Below are 12082 nucleotides of genomic sequence, written 5' to 3' on the forward strand. Positions count from 1 at the left end.
GCGGTCACTTGGTGCGTATGTGCAGGAAGCCTGCAGCCAGGTTGATATACGAGGAGGACAGGCCCGATGTAAGCCCTACGAGGCCAAATGAATACTGGGGGAAATCGCTGGAAGCTGAAGTTCAGTGAGTTCATGTGGAGCACATATACAGTTCATATACCAGGACGCCACGATAATGATCAATGTGCTCCTCAATGGCATCCCATTATTAATGGAGCTGGACACGGGGGACAGCTAGTCCCTGATGAGTATCAAACAGTTTGAAAGGTTGTGGGTGTCCAAGGCCAGGAGGCCAAAATTATTGCTGATTGCCGCACAGCTACGGATATATACAAAGGAGGTCATTCCGGTGCTAGGCAGCGCCACGGTAGTTGTGACCCACAAAGATTCGGAGAACAGGTTGCCACTCTGGATTGTCCCGGGGGACAGTCCCGCACTACTGGGGAGGAGTTGGCTTGCTTTCATGAACTGGAAATGGGGCGATGTCAATGCAATTTCTTCTGTGGAGCGAGTATCATGCTCACAGGTCCTGGACAAATTTGACTCATTATTTCAACCCGGCATTGGCACTTTCATGGGGGCCAAGGTAGTGATTCACATAAACCCGGACGCCAGGCCAGTACACCACAAGGCCAGAGTGGTGCCGTACGTGATGCGGGAAAAGATAGAAGGCGAATTGGACCGCCTGCTGAGGGAAGGCATTATCTCGCCAGTCGAATTCAGTGACTGGGCGAGCCCAATCATGCCGGTGCTCAAGGCGGATGGGTCGGTCAGGATATGTGGCGATTACAAGGCCACCATCAATCGGGTGTCACTCCAAGACCAGTACCCGCTACCGAGAGCGGAGGACCTCTTTGCAACGCTATCCGGTGGCAAACTTTTTTCAAAATTGGACCTGACCTCAGCTTACATGACCCAGGAGCTGGCGAGTGAGTCAAAGAAGCTGACCACCATCACGACACACAAGGGGTTGTTTGAGTATAACAGATGTCCATTCGGGATTCGTTCAGCCGCCGCGATCTTTCAGCAAAATATGGAAAGTCTCCTCAAGTCGATTCCAAAGATGGTGGTTTTTCAAGACAACATCCTCATCACGGGTCGCGATACTGAAGAACACCTCCACAACCTGGAGGAGATGCTGTGCAGACTGGACCGGGTAGGGCTGTGACTGAAAAAGGCGAAGTGCGTCTTCTTAGCTCCAGAGGTAGAATTCCTGGGGAGGAAGGTAGCAGCAGACGGGATCAGCCCTTCTGCGTCCAAAACAGAAGCGATCCAGAGAGCACCAAGACCCCGTAACACGACGGAGCTGTGTTCGTTCCTGGGGCTTCTATTTTGGTAACTTTCTTCCCAAATTGAACACGCTGTTAAAGCCGCGACACATACTCCTACGCAAAGGTCGCGATTGGGTCTGGGGGGACAGCCAGGAAAGGGCTTTTGATAGAGCACGCAACTTGTTATGCTCCAACAAACTGTTAACGTTATATGACCCGTGTAAGAAACTTGTTTTAACGTGCGATGCATCGTCCTATGGGGTCAGGTGTGTGTTGCAGCATGTGAGTGCCAATGGTCAGTTACAGCCGGTAGCTTATGCCTCCAGAAGTCTGTCCCAGGCAGAAAGGGGCTACGGGATGGCAGAAAAGGAAGCGCTCGCATGTGTATATGCAGTAAAAAAAATGCACCATTACCTGTTTGGCAGGAAATTTGAGCTGGAGACAGATCACAAACCCCTAACGTCCCTTTTGGCCGACAACAAGGCCATAAATGCGAATGCATCGACCCGCATACAGAGGTGGACATTTACGTTAGCCGCCTATGACTACACAATTCGGCACAGACCGGGCACTGAAAACTGCGCCGATGCACTCAGCAGGCTCCCACTAGCAACCACTGAGGGGACAACTGAGCATGATGCTGAGATGGTCATGGCTGTTGAAGCTTTCGAAAGCGAAGGCTCACCTGTGACAGCCTGTCAGATCAAAGTCTGGACAAATAAAGACCCGCTACTGTCTTTAGTTAAGAAATGTGCCCTGAATGGGGACTGGGCAGCCACGTACGGGGCATGCCCTGAGTAATTTAAACCATTTCATAGGCGCAAGGATGAACTCTTGATTCAGGCCGATTGCCTACTGTGGGGAAACCGAGTAGTCATGCCCCAGAGGGGCAGAGAGGTGTTTATCAGAGAACTTCACAATGAGCACCTGGGCATTGTCATGATGAAGGCAATTGCCAGGTCACATGTTTGGTGGCCAGGGATAGATGCAGACCTGGAACTTTGTGTTCGCAGGTGCAACACATGTGCTCAGCTGGGCAACGCACCCAGGGAAGCCCTCCTTTGCCCCTGGTCCTGGTCCGCCAAGCCATGGTCACGCATCCATGTGGACTACGCAGGTCCTTTCATGGGAAAAATGTTTTTGGTTGTAGTAGACGCCTACTCCAAATGGATTGAATGTGCCATTTTAAATTCAAGCACATCCTCTGCTATGGTAGAAAGTCTACGGGCAATGTTCGCCGCCCATGGTCTACCGGATGTCTTGGTCAGCGACAATGGCCCGTGCTTCACAAGCACTGAATTCCAGGACTTCATGGCAGGCAATGGTATCAACCATGTCAGAACGGCACCGTTCATGCCGGCCTCAAACGGCCAGGCAGAACGAGCAGTGCAGATAATCAAACAGGGGATGCTCAGAATCCAAGGGGGTTCCCTACAAAGCCGCTTATCACGCCTCCTGTTGGCCAATAGATCCCGACCACACTCGCTCACAGGGGTTCCACCCGCAGAGCTGCTAATGAAAAGGACGCTCAAAACCAGGTTATCCCTTATACACCCTACTATGAAAGAAATTGTTGAGAGCAGGCGTCAGTCACAAGTGACTACCATGACAGGAATGCGAGGGCGCGATGTATTGATGTCAATGACCCTGTTTTTGTCCTTAATTATGCTGCAGGGTCCAAATGGCTTGCAGGCACTGTGATTGCCAAAGAGGGGAATAGGATTTTGGTAGTTAAACTTACCAATGGACAAATCTGCCGCAAACATGTGGATCAAACTAAAAGGGGGTTCAGCAACCCAATAGAAGAAGCAGAGGAAGAACACAATGTAGAGTTTATTCCACCACAGGTGACCGAACACCGGAACCAAGTGGAGGAGAGCCCAGTCACTGTGGGCACTCCGGACAGGCCTGAGGCACTGCAAACAGCAGACACTCAGGCCAGCGCCCAACAACCGGAGCCCCAACTCAGGCGCTCTACAAGGGAGCGTAAACCACCAGAGAGACTTAACCTGTGAACCCAATAAGGCTTTGCGGGGGAGGTGATGTCATGTTTTCAACTATCATTGTAACCCATGTATAAGCTGACCTAAGTTGTACACCTTGAGAACATTGACCACAAGGGGCGAACTTGTGGGAGACACTCCTAACCTGGACTTTCAGGTATAAAAGGGGAAGCTCCACCCACCTTCATCACTTGAGGTCTTGGTAATAAAGGTAACTAGTCACAGAGTGACCTTCTCTCAAGTATGGGCCTCGTGTGCATTTATACTGTATAGTAAGGACATATCATGCTGCATTTACATTTCTCAGCTTACTTGCCTGTGGGTCTTTGGGCCTGTTGCCCTTGCCCACTGGAAGAAGCTGCCTGTCCTTACCCCATGTCTGCAGAGGCGCAGTTTCCAATAGGCGAAGAGGAACAGAAATCCCAGGGCTATTGAGGTCATCTGTACCATTACAAGTGCTGCTCAGCTGGGGGCTACCCACCTATCCCAGAGCAGGGACTGAATATGGGGCCTATCCAGGCTGCATGACTCTGCATCACACATGATGCCATCGAGGGAGAGGGGCTGGAAGCAAGGGTGCCAGCTTGGCTCGACACGTCTGAGTCTGATGATTGTGGCTTCAAACCCCACTGCAAGATCTGGGCACGTTTACCTTTCACTAACAGATTCTCAGGGTGTGGGCGAGGCCGGCATTTATTGCCCATCCTTAGTTGCCCCAAGAAGGTGGTGCTGGGCTTCATCTTGAACCGCTAGTAGCAATTTGATACAATGGAGTAGCTAGCTAGGCCAGTTAACAGTCAACCATGTTGGTGTGGGATTGGAGTCACGTCACGGCTAGCCCGGTAAGGACAGCAGGTTTCCTTCCCTAAAGAATGTTAATGAACCATTATTTTTTGCAGCACTCCGTTGGTTCATGGTCACATCTACTGACACGAGCTCTTTATTTCCAGATTTCTTTGAAAAACTTGAATTCAAATTCTCAAACTGCCATGGTGTGAACTGGCATTGTCTGGATTATCTGTCAAGTTATCACTTCTCGGCCTTTTGGCTAAGATCATGCGTAACTGACCTGACAGGGGAGTAACCATGACCCCAAAGTGGTTCTCCCTGGATCAGGAAGGTGGTTCTCCTATGCTTTTTGGAAATAGGAGGTGGGTGGGGTGGATTGACCCATCCACCTCCACGGAGGTGTGTTGGGTTGCTGACCCATCCACCTCCATGGCACGAACCTGGTATTGCAGTACTTCCAGGAACGGTGCAGTGGCTCTCAGCCTTTTGGCTAAGAGCATTGGCGCAGAGTGATCCTTGATGTGTGCAAGGTGACCTCTGGTGTTTGTGATTTGACAAAGAATTGGAAAGATTGGCTACGAATAAAAAAAAAATTTTAAAAAAATTAAAAAAATCTGTCAAGTTATGCAATCACTACACCGCTGTACCCTGGCCGATCGCCCTCTCGAAATCTAACTGACCCCTCCTCAGGCCTGACACACAGTCGAGGGGCTGTCTTCCAGATAAGGCCTCATGTACCTGTAAAGTTAAGGATCCCATGGCACTATTCCTGTAAGATCCAGGGAGTCCTCCCAGTGCCCTGGCCAACACTCCTCCCTCAACCCATACCACCAAAACACATTAACTGCTTATTCAACTTGTTACTGCTGTTCATACAATGCATGCCACATGTGTCAACATACCAACCGTGCCTGTATTTGGAAATGAAGTGCAGTGTTAAGGCACAGTATTCATTTTCTGAATATCTTTGAGTGCCGGCACCCTCTGGATGTGAAGAGTTGGGCCAGGTCAAGAGAAAGGGTTAATAAAACATAAAGACTTGCATTTATATAGCGCCTTTAAGACCTCAGCACATTACAAAGTGCTTTACAGCCAATGAAATACTTTTGAAGTGTAGTCACTGTTGTACTGTAGGAAACACGGCAGCTCCCACAAACAATAATGAGATAATGACCAGATAATCTGTTTTTATGATGTTGATTGAGGGATAAATATTGGCTCGGATACCGGGGATGACTGCCCTGTTCTTCTTCGAAATAGTGCCGTGGGATCTTTTATATCCAACTCAGTTTAATGTCTAATCTGAAAGACAGCACCTCCGGCAGCGTAGCACTCCCTCAGTACTGCACTGGAGTGTCAGCCTAGTTTTTTGCGTTCAGGTCTCTCGAGTAGGACTTGAACCCACAACCTCCTGACTCAGAGGTGAGAGTGCTGCCCACTGAGCCATAGCTGACAGCCCTTGCTTGGGCAGAGGACCCGAGTACCTGACCAAACTGTCTTAGCTTTAGTTGTGTCTTAACGTCACTGCAGGAGGAGTGGGAAGTCATCACCTGCAAAACAGTTGGACTTTGCACACAGATAAATGGATGATTCCAGTCTTCCATTATCCTTTCAACCTACTAACAGAAACCAGTGATTCTGGAATAAACAGAACTCGGATTGACTAACACAAAGTACCTGTCACCGGGACAACCACTACATCAGGGGGAGCATGTACTCGCTGCACAGACAAGCCTCTCATGGACATCCCACAAAGTCACACCCTTCCCCCTCCCAGGAATTGCCACACTCCTTCAAAATGGTGTCTGTCTCCAGCACCTCCCGCGCTGACCCGGGAAGTGGGAGGGAGAGGAGGGCATGGGCCCCACAGCAAAGATAGCACTTTGCACTAAAGGTGGTGTTTTCTGGTTAGTATTAACTTTGTTCTTTAAATTTGGAGGTGATATATTTTTAATGTTTGGTAAAAACATTTGTTAATTTGTACAAGGTTGGTCAAACACTCAAATCAGGCACTCACTTATAGGGGAGCTGTGGGCTGGGAGGATGGGCGAGGGGAATTATAGGGGGGTTTAGGGGGCAGAGGGGTTGTAGGGTAGAGGAGGCTCTATAAGGGCTCTGCCTATTTTACTAGCATAGTTCAGCACCTTTTAATGAACACTGCCATCTGCATTTGACAGTCGCTGGCACTCTGCCATCATCAAGCCCCTTACCTGGCGTGTCGGGAGTATCTGCACTGACGTCGAGGCACCTCCCTCGCCTAGAAGTCCCTGTTGCTGCTGTCGCTGTCACTGAACCAAGACTCTTCAGTTACCCCCTCACACTTGTAGCAGACAGGAGATCCCAGCAGGTTCCATACGCACAACACCTACGGGTACAAAGCACGCACTGTTTAAGGCTGACTACCATTAAGCAGTCTCTTGCCTTTACAACATACCACAGAGGTGTGACGGAGACAGTTACTGAGCCAAAGCAGGAGATCAGGAGTAACTGAATGCTCAAAGAGACTGGGTTTAAGGAGGAGAAGAAGAGGCAGGTAGCGTGGGGGTCGAGATAGCTGAGGCATGGCTGTCAATGGTGCACAAACTGAAAATTCTGCAGTGCGTTGGTGGGGTGGGATTGTTACATTGGAGGAGGTTACAGAGATAGGGAGGGGCGATGCTATGGAGGGATTTGAGCACAAGGATGAGCTTTTGCAAGTTGAGGAGCCAATTTAAGTCACAGAGCACAGGGGTGATGGGGACTTGGTGCGGATGGTTGAGCGATTATAATCAGGGATGCTCAGGAGGGCAGATACTGAGGAATGCAGACATCTCAGGGGGTTGGTTGTGGGGCTGGAGGAGATTACAGAGATAGGGAGGGGCGAGGCCTTGGAGGGATTTGAAAACAAGGATGAGAATTTTGAAATCGAAGCGTTGCTTAACCGAGAGCTAATGTAGGTCAGCGAGCACAGGGGGTGATGGGTCAGCGGGACTTGGTGTGAGTTAGGACACGGGCAGCTGAGTTTTGGATCACCTCTAGTTTACATAGAGTAGACAGTGGGAGGCCAGCCAGGAGTGCATTGGAATAGTCAAGTCTAGAGGTAACAAAGGCATGGATGAGGGTTTCAGCAGCTCACGCAGTCTGACAATTTAGAGACTGAGGAGGGGTCGAGAGAAGTGGTAGTGAGGTAGAGCTGGGTATTGTCAGTGTACATGTGGAAACTGACGCTGTGTTTTCGGATGATGTCGCCAAGGGGCAGCATGTAGATGAGAAATAGGAGGGGGCCAAGGATAGATCCTTGGGGGACACCAGAGGTAACGATGCGGGGATGGGAAGAGAAGCCGTTGCAGGTGATTCTCTGGCTACGATTAGATGGATAAGAATGGAACCAGGCGAGTGCAGTCCCACCCAGCTGGACAATGGTGGAGAGGCGTTGGAGGAGGATGGAGTGGTCAACCGTGTCAAAGGCTGCAGACAGGTCCAGGAGGATGAGGAGGGATAGTTTACCTTTGTCACAGTCACAAAGGATGTTATTTGTGACTTTGATGAGAGCCGTTTTGGTATTGTGGTAGGGGCAGAAACCGGATTGGAAAGATTCAAACATGGAATTGCAGGAATGAATGGCACAGCTTTGGGAGGTGACAACACGTTCAAGGAGTTGGGAGAGGAAAGGGAGGTTGGAGATGGGATGGTAGTTTGCAAGGACGGAGGGGTCGAGGGTTGGTTTTTTGAGGAGAGGAATTATGACAGATTTGATGGAGAGGGGGACAGTGCCTGAGGAGAGAGAACTGTTAACCATGTCGGCTAACATGGGAGCCAGAAAAGGACGACTGCAGTCAGACTCTGTCTGGGAGCAGTCACAGTGTGTCTGGGAGCGCTCGGTGTGTCTGGGAGCGGACGGTGTGTCTGGGAGCGCTCGGTGTGTCTGGGAGCGCTCGGTGTGTCTGGGAGCAGACGGTGTGTCTGGGAGCGCTCGGTGTGTCTGGGAGCGCTCGGTGTGTCTGGGAGCGGACGGTGTGTCTGGGAGCGCTCGGTGTGTCTGGGAGCGCTCGGTGTGTCTGGGAGCAGACGGTGTGTCTGGGAGCAGACGGTGTGTCTGGGAGCGCTCGGTGTGTCTGGGAGCAGACGGTCTGTCTGGGAGCAGACGGTGTGTCTGGGAGCGCTCGGTGTGTCTGGGAGCGGACGGTCTGTCTGGGAGTGGTCGGTGTGTCTGGGAGCGCTCGGTGTGTCTGGGAGCAGACGGTGTGTCTGGGAGCGGTCGGTGTGTCTGGGAGCAGACGGTCTGTCTGGGAGCGGTCGGTGTGTCTGGGAGCGGTCGGTGTGTCTGGGAGCAGACGGTCTGTCTGGGAGCGGTCGGTGTGTCTGGGAGCAGACGGTCTGTCTGGGAGCGGTCGGTGTGTCTGGGAGCAGACGGTCTGTCTGGGAGCGGTCGGTGTGTCTGGGAGCGGTCGGTGTGTCTGGGAGCAGACGGTGTGTCTGGGAGCGCTCGGTGTGTCTGGGAGCAGTCGGTGTGTCTGGGAGCAGACGGTGTGTCTGGGAGCGGTCGGTGTGTCTGGGAGCGGTCGGTGTGTCTGGGAGCAGACGGTCTGTCTGGGAGCGGTCGGTGTGTCTGGGAGCGGTCGGTGTGTCTGGGAGCAGACGGTCTGTCTGGGAGTGGTCGGTGTGTCTGGGAGCAGACGGTCTGTCTGGGAGCGGTCGGTGTGTCTGGGAGCAGACGGTCTGTCTGGGAGCGGTCGGTGTGTCTGGGAGCGGTCGGTGTGTCTGGGAGCAGACGGTGTGTCTGGGAGCGCTCGGTGTGTCTGGGAGCAGTCGGTGTGTCTGGGAGTGCTCGGTGTGTCTGGGAGCGCTCGGTGTGTCTGGGAGCAGACGGTGTGTCTGGGAGCGCTCGGTGTGTCTTGGAGCGCTCGGTGTGTCTGGGAGCAGTCGGTGTGTCTGGGAGCGCTCGGTGTGTCTGGGAGCAGTCAGTCTGTCTGGGAGCAGTCAGTCTGTCTGGGAGTGGATGTATACAGTTACACCAGTTGGTTTTTGCAAACTGGGCATTTTAAATGTGAGGGGAAAGGTGAGCCGAGAGAAGTGTGCGAGCGGGGTAGTGTTGGAATACCCTCGACTTACACACAGGGATCTCATGTCCTCTCACGCATGTACATCTGCTTGAGCGGGCTTTTTGTCTCCGTTTCAGAATTGACCGCCTCAGTACTACCCTGGATGGTGCAGTCAGCAAACAGCACTGCTCCGAGGAACTTTCCCACAATATAAATTTCACAACGTGATCTTCCCATTACAGTTTGCTGTTGGATTGGGTGATTTTATTAAGGGGCAGAAAGATTGGTTTATTGAAGTGGGGAAGTTTATTGCAAGGGGCGAGGCCCTGAACTGGGATGACACTGCAGACTGTGGGAGCAGCTGCTCCTGCCTATGGGGAGGGTTACTCGAGTGACTCTGTGAACAAGTTGCTCACTCACAGCATCCCTGTGACCATGATACAGAAAGGGCAGGTCTGTGCAAGCTCAGAACCCCACGCTGGGCTCGCCAACGTTCTCGCACTGTCCCCGAGTCCCCAAGTATTAAAGAGCAATCTCCCGGACATTGCTGCCAGCAACTCGGCCAGAAACCGGAAAAAAATATTGTGCTTTCTTTTTCATTTTCTTTCAACAGTTGTCTTTATTACTTTCAAAAATATTGGAGATGGGAAGTAAGGGTGTTTGACTAGGTGAGGTCGTTTGATGGAACCCCCAGGAATACATCCAGCTAGAGCCCAGGCTTCAAAGACAAGGGGCAGCAGAGGCTCCTGTAATTGTGCAGAGACGCAGCATCAGGTCTGAGATTATTGTGTAGTCACTGCTATATACTTCCCTTCAAGGTACACCCCAGATCAATGCTATCCTTCAGCCAACTCAACTCAATCGCGTTTTTTAAAATAAATTAATTTCTGAGGTATTTGAAAGTTTTGCCTGAGCTGAGAAGGTTGTCCTACTCTCTGGAGATGAGAAGAATGCGAGGTGATCTCATTGAGACCTATAAGATTCTGAGGGGGATTGACAGGGTAGATGCTGAGAGGTTGTTTAATCCAGGCTGGCGAGTCTAGAACCAGGGGGCACAGTCTCAGGATAAGGGGTCGGCCGTTAGGACTGAGATGAGGAGAAATGTCTTCACCCCAAAGGGCTGTGGATGCTCAGTCGATGAGTATATGCAAGGCTGAGATCGATAGATTTTTAGGCACGAAGGGAATGAAAGGATATGGGGATAATGCAGGAAAGTGGAGTTGCGGTTGATAATCAGCCATGATCTTATTAAATGGCGGAGCAGGCTCGAGGGACCGTAGGGCTGACTCCTGCTCCTAATTCTTACGTTCTTATGTTCTTATGTCTGGCCAGGTGTGTGAAATCCACAAATCTGCAACTAGGGTAGGGTGCTACAGGGTACTGGAGGGACAATGGTTCAATCGATGCTCAGATCAGAAAGTGAGTTTGATATTTTTAGTTCATTTTCTGTTCCTCTTTATTCCACACGAGAGCAAATGCAGGCCAGGAAATTCTAAAAGAAATCAACATATTTGGGCCTAGAAATTACTGGAAAATATTGGCAGGCAAGACCTGTGTTTGACAGGTTCATACAAGCCATTAACCAGTTTAAAACTAACAGCCAACGGAGGAACGTTACACAAACATATTTATTAAGAGTTTGTTCGGGAATGGCAACAGGAGCTTCTGGACATCTCCATCATTTTATAAAGCATTTACTGATTTTCATTGTTTTCCTCTATTTAAGCTACTGTTTAAACTGAACTATTAACCCCGTGAGTCCAAATGATCCAAAGAATAACTGCACAGAGATAGTCGCTGCAGCCCAGTGGGCTGAATGGCCTGTCTCTGTGCCGTAAAATTCTGTGTCATTCGGTAGATCTGCAAGTGCACCCTTACTGTATTTATTTTTTGAAGGGGGTTTGTTTGTGACATCTTATGAGTATGCACTGGCTGGCCCTCTCGGTCGAGCTGGCTTGTCCCTTGCCATCTCCAAGTATGAGGGAAGAAGAATAATGTTCAGCCCTTGCCGGCTCCCCTGCCACTCTGTGCATGGGGCAGGAGCCGGGGCAGGAACTGGGTTAGGAGCCAGGCAGGGCTGACTGCAGGAAAACACCTTCATTCAGAGATCGGCCTCGGAAACACAGGCCATGGCACGCCTGATCGATGCGAGTCATCGCGATACCAAGTTAAAGAGACAGCAGAAAGGGCGCCCGAGGAGGGAGTTGAAACTCCTGACAAAGCTCAGACTCGACATGCTGCTTGGGTTAAATATCGGAGGGAAAAAGGCAGGTGGCACCCGTGGAACTGTACCGGGTAAGGGAGCAAACGTCCTGGGGAGAGTGCAAGAGAAGGCAGGCCAGGGTCAAGAAGGGTCAATAAATGTTAAACTAAATCATAGGTAATATCAAGGGATTTGGGGTGGCTTTTGTAAATACTGTCTTTAAGAAAAAACTTGTATTTATTTAACATTTTATTGCAGCCTCAAGAAATTCACAAAGGACATGGCAGCCAATGAGTTTGTACTGATGAACAGCCATTGTTATGTTTCAGACAGGGATATGTTTGAAATTATAGTCCATCCAGATACTCAAGGCCCAGGACTGCTGCTCCTCCACCAGCCCTTTCCCCCAGTGGCCATGGACCATCTTTGCAAACATAGTTAGCACAACACAAAAACTGAGCAAAACTCTCAAACACCATTCAGCTCATCCCCTCAGTACACTGATTGTCAGTCAGAGCAAGGCCTATCCCGTCCTGTCCCAGCACTGTGTGTACACACGGGATCGCTCTCAGTCCCAGCCCCTCCCAGCACTGTGTGCACAACAAGTGATTGCTCTCAGTCCCCGCCCACTGCCTCACTCACCCCGCGGTAGCCGCAGCCTCGGGAGATCCGGAATCACCGGCTCCACCGCTGCCGGAGCCGGGAAACAGCGAGACCGCAGCCGGCTTCCCGCTCACAGCGCCCCCTGTGGCCGGGAGGAGCGGGCTCAGCTCACAGCGCCCCCTGCGGCCGGGA

General features: G+C 51.1%; 1 protein-coding gene and 1 pseudogene across 2 annotated transcripts in view; one reads left to right on the forward strand and one right to left on the reverse strand.

The window, feature by feature from the left end:
* The window catches only part of LOC139227743 (BTB/POZ domain-containing protein 10-like), a 183033-nt gene extending 171013 nt beyond the window's left edge, over window positions 1-12020 (reverse strand). For both annotated transcript variants that reach the window (XM_070858738.1, XM_070858736.1), the window contains exons 1-2: window positions 11930-12020; window positions 6274-6428 (exon numbers count right to left, since the gene is read on the reverse strand). The gene's annotated coding sequence lies outside the window, so the exon portion shown is untranslated. The remainder of the gene's footprint in view (window positions 1-6273; window positions 6429-11929) is intronic.
* LOC139228346 (U2 spliceosomal RNA) lies at window positions 4303-4540 on the forward strand (annotated as a pseudogene).
* Window positions 12021-12082: the final 62 nt, after the last annotated feature.

The sequence above is a fragment of the Pristiophorus japonicus genome, chromosome 17 (genome assembly GCF_044704955.1).
Source record: "Pristiophorus japonicus isolate sPriJap1 chromosome 17, sPriJap1.hap1, whole genome shotgun sequence".
In the NCBI taxonomy this organism is placed as follows: domain Eukaryota; kingdom Metazoa; phylum Chordata; class Chondrichthyes; family Pristiophoridae; genus Pristiophorus; species Pristiophorus japonicus.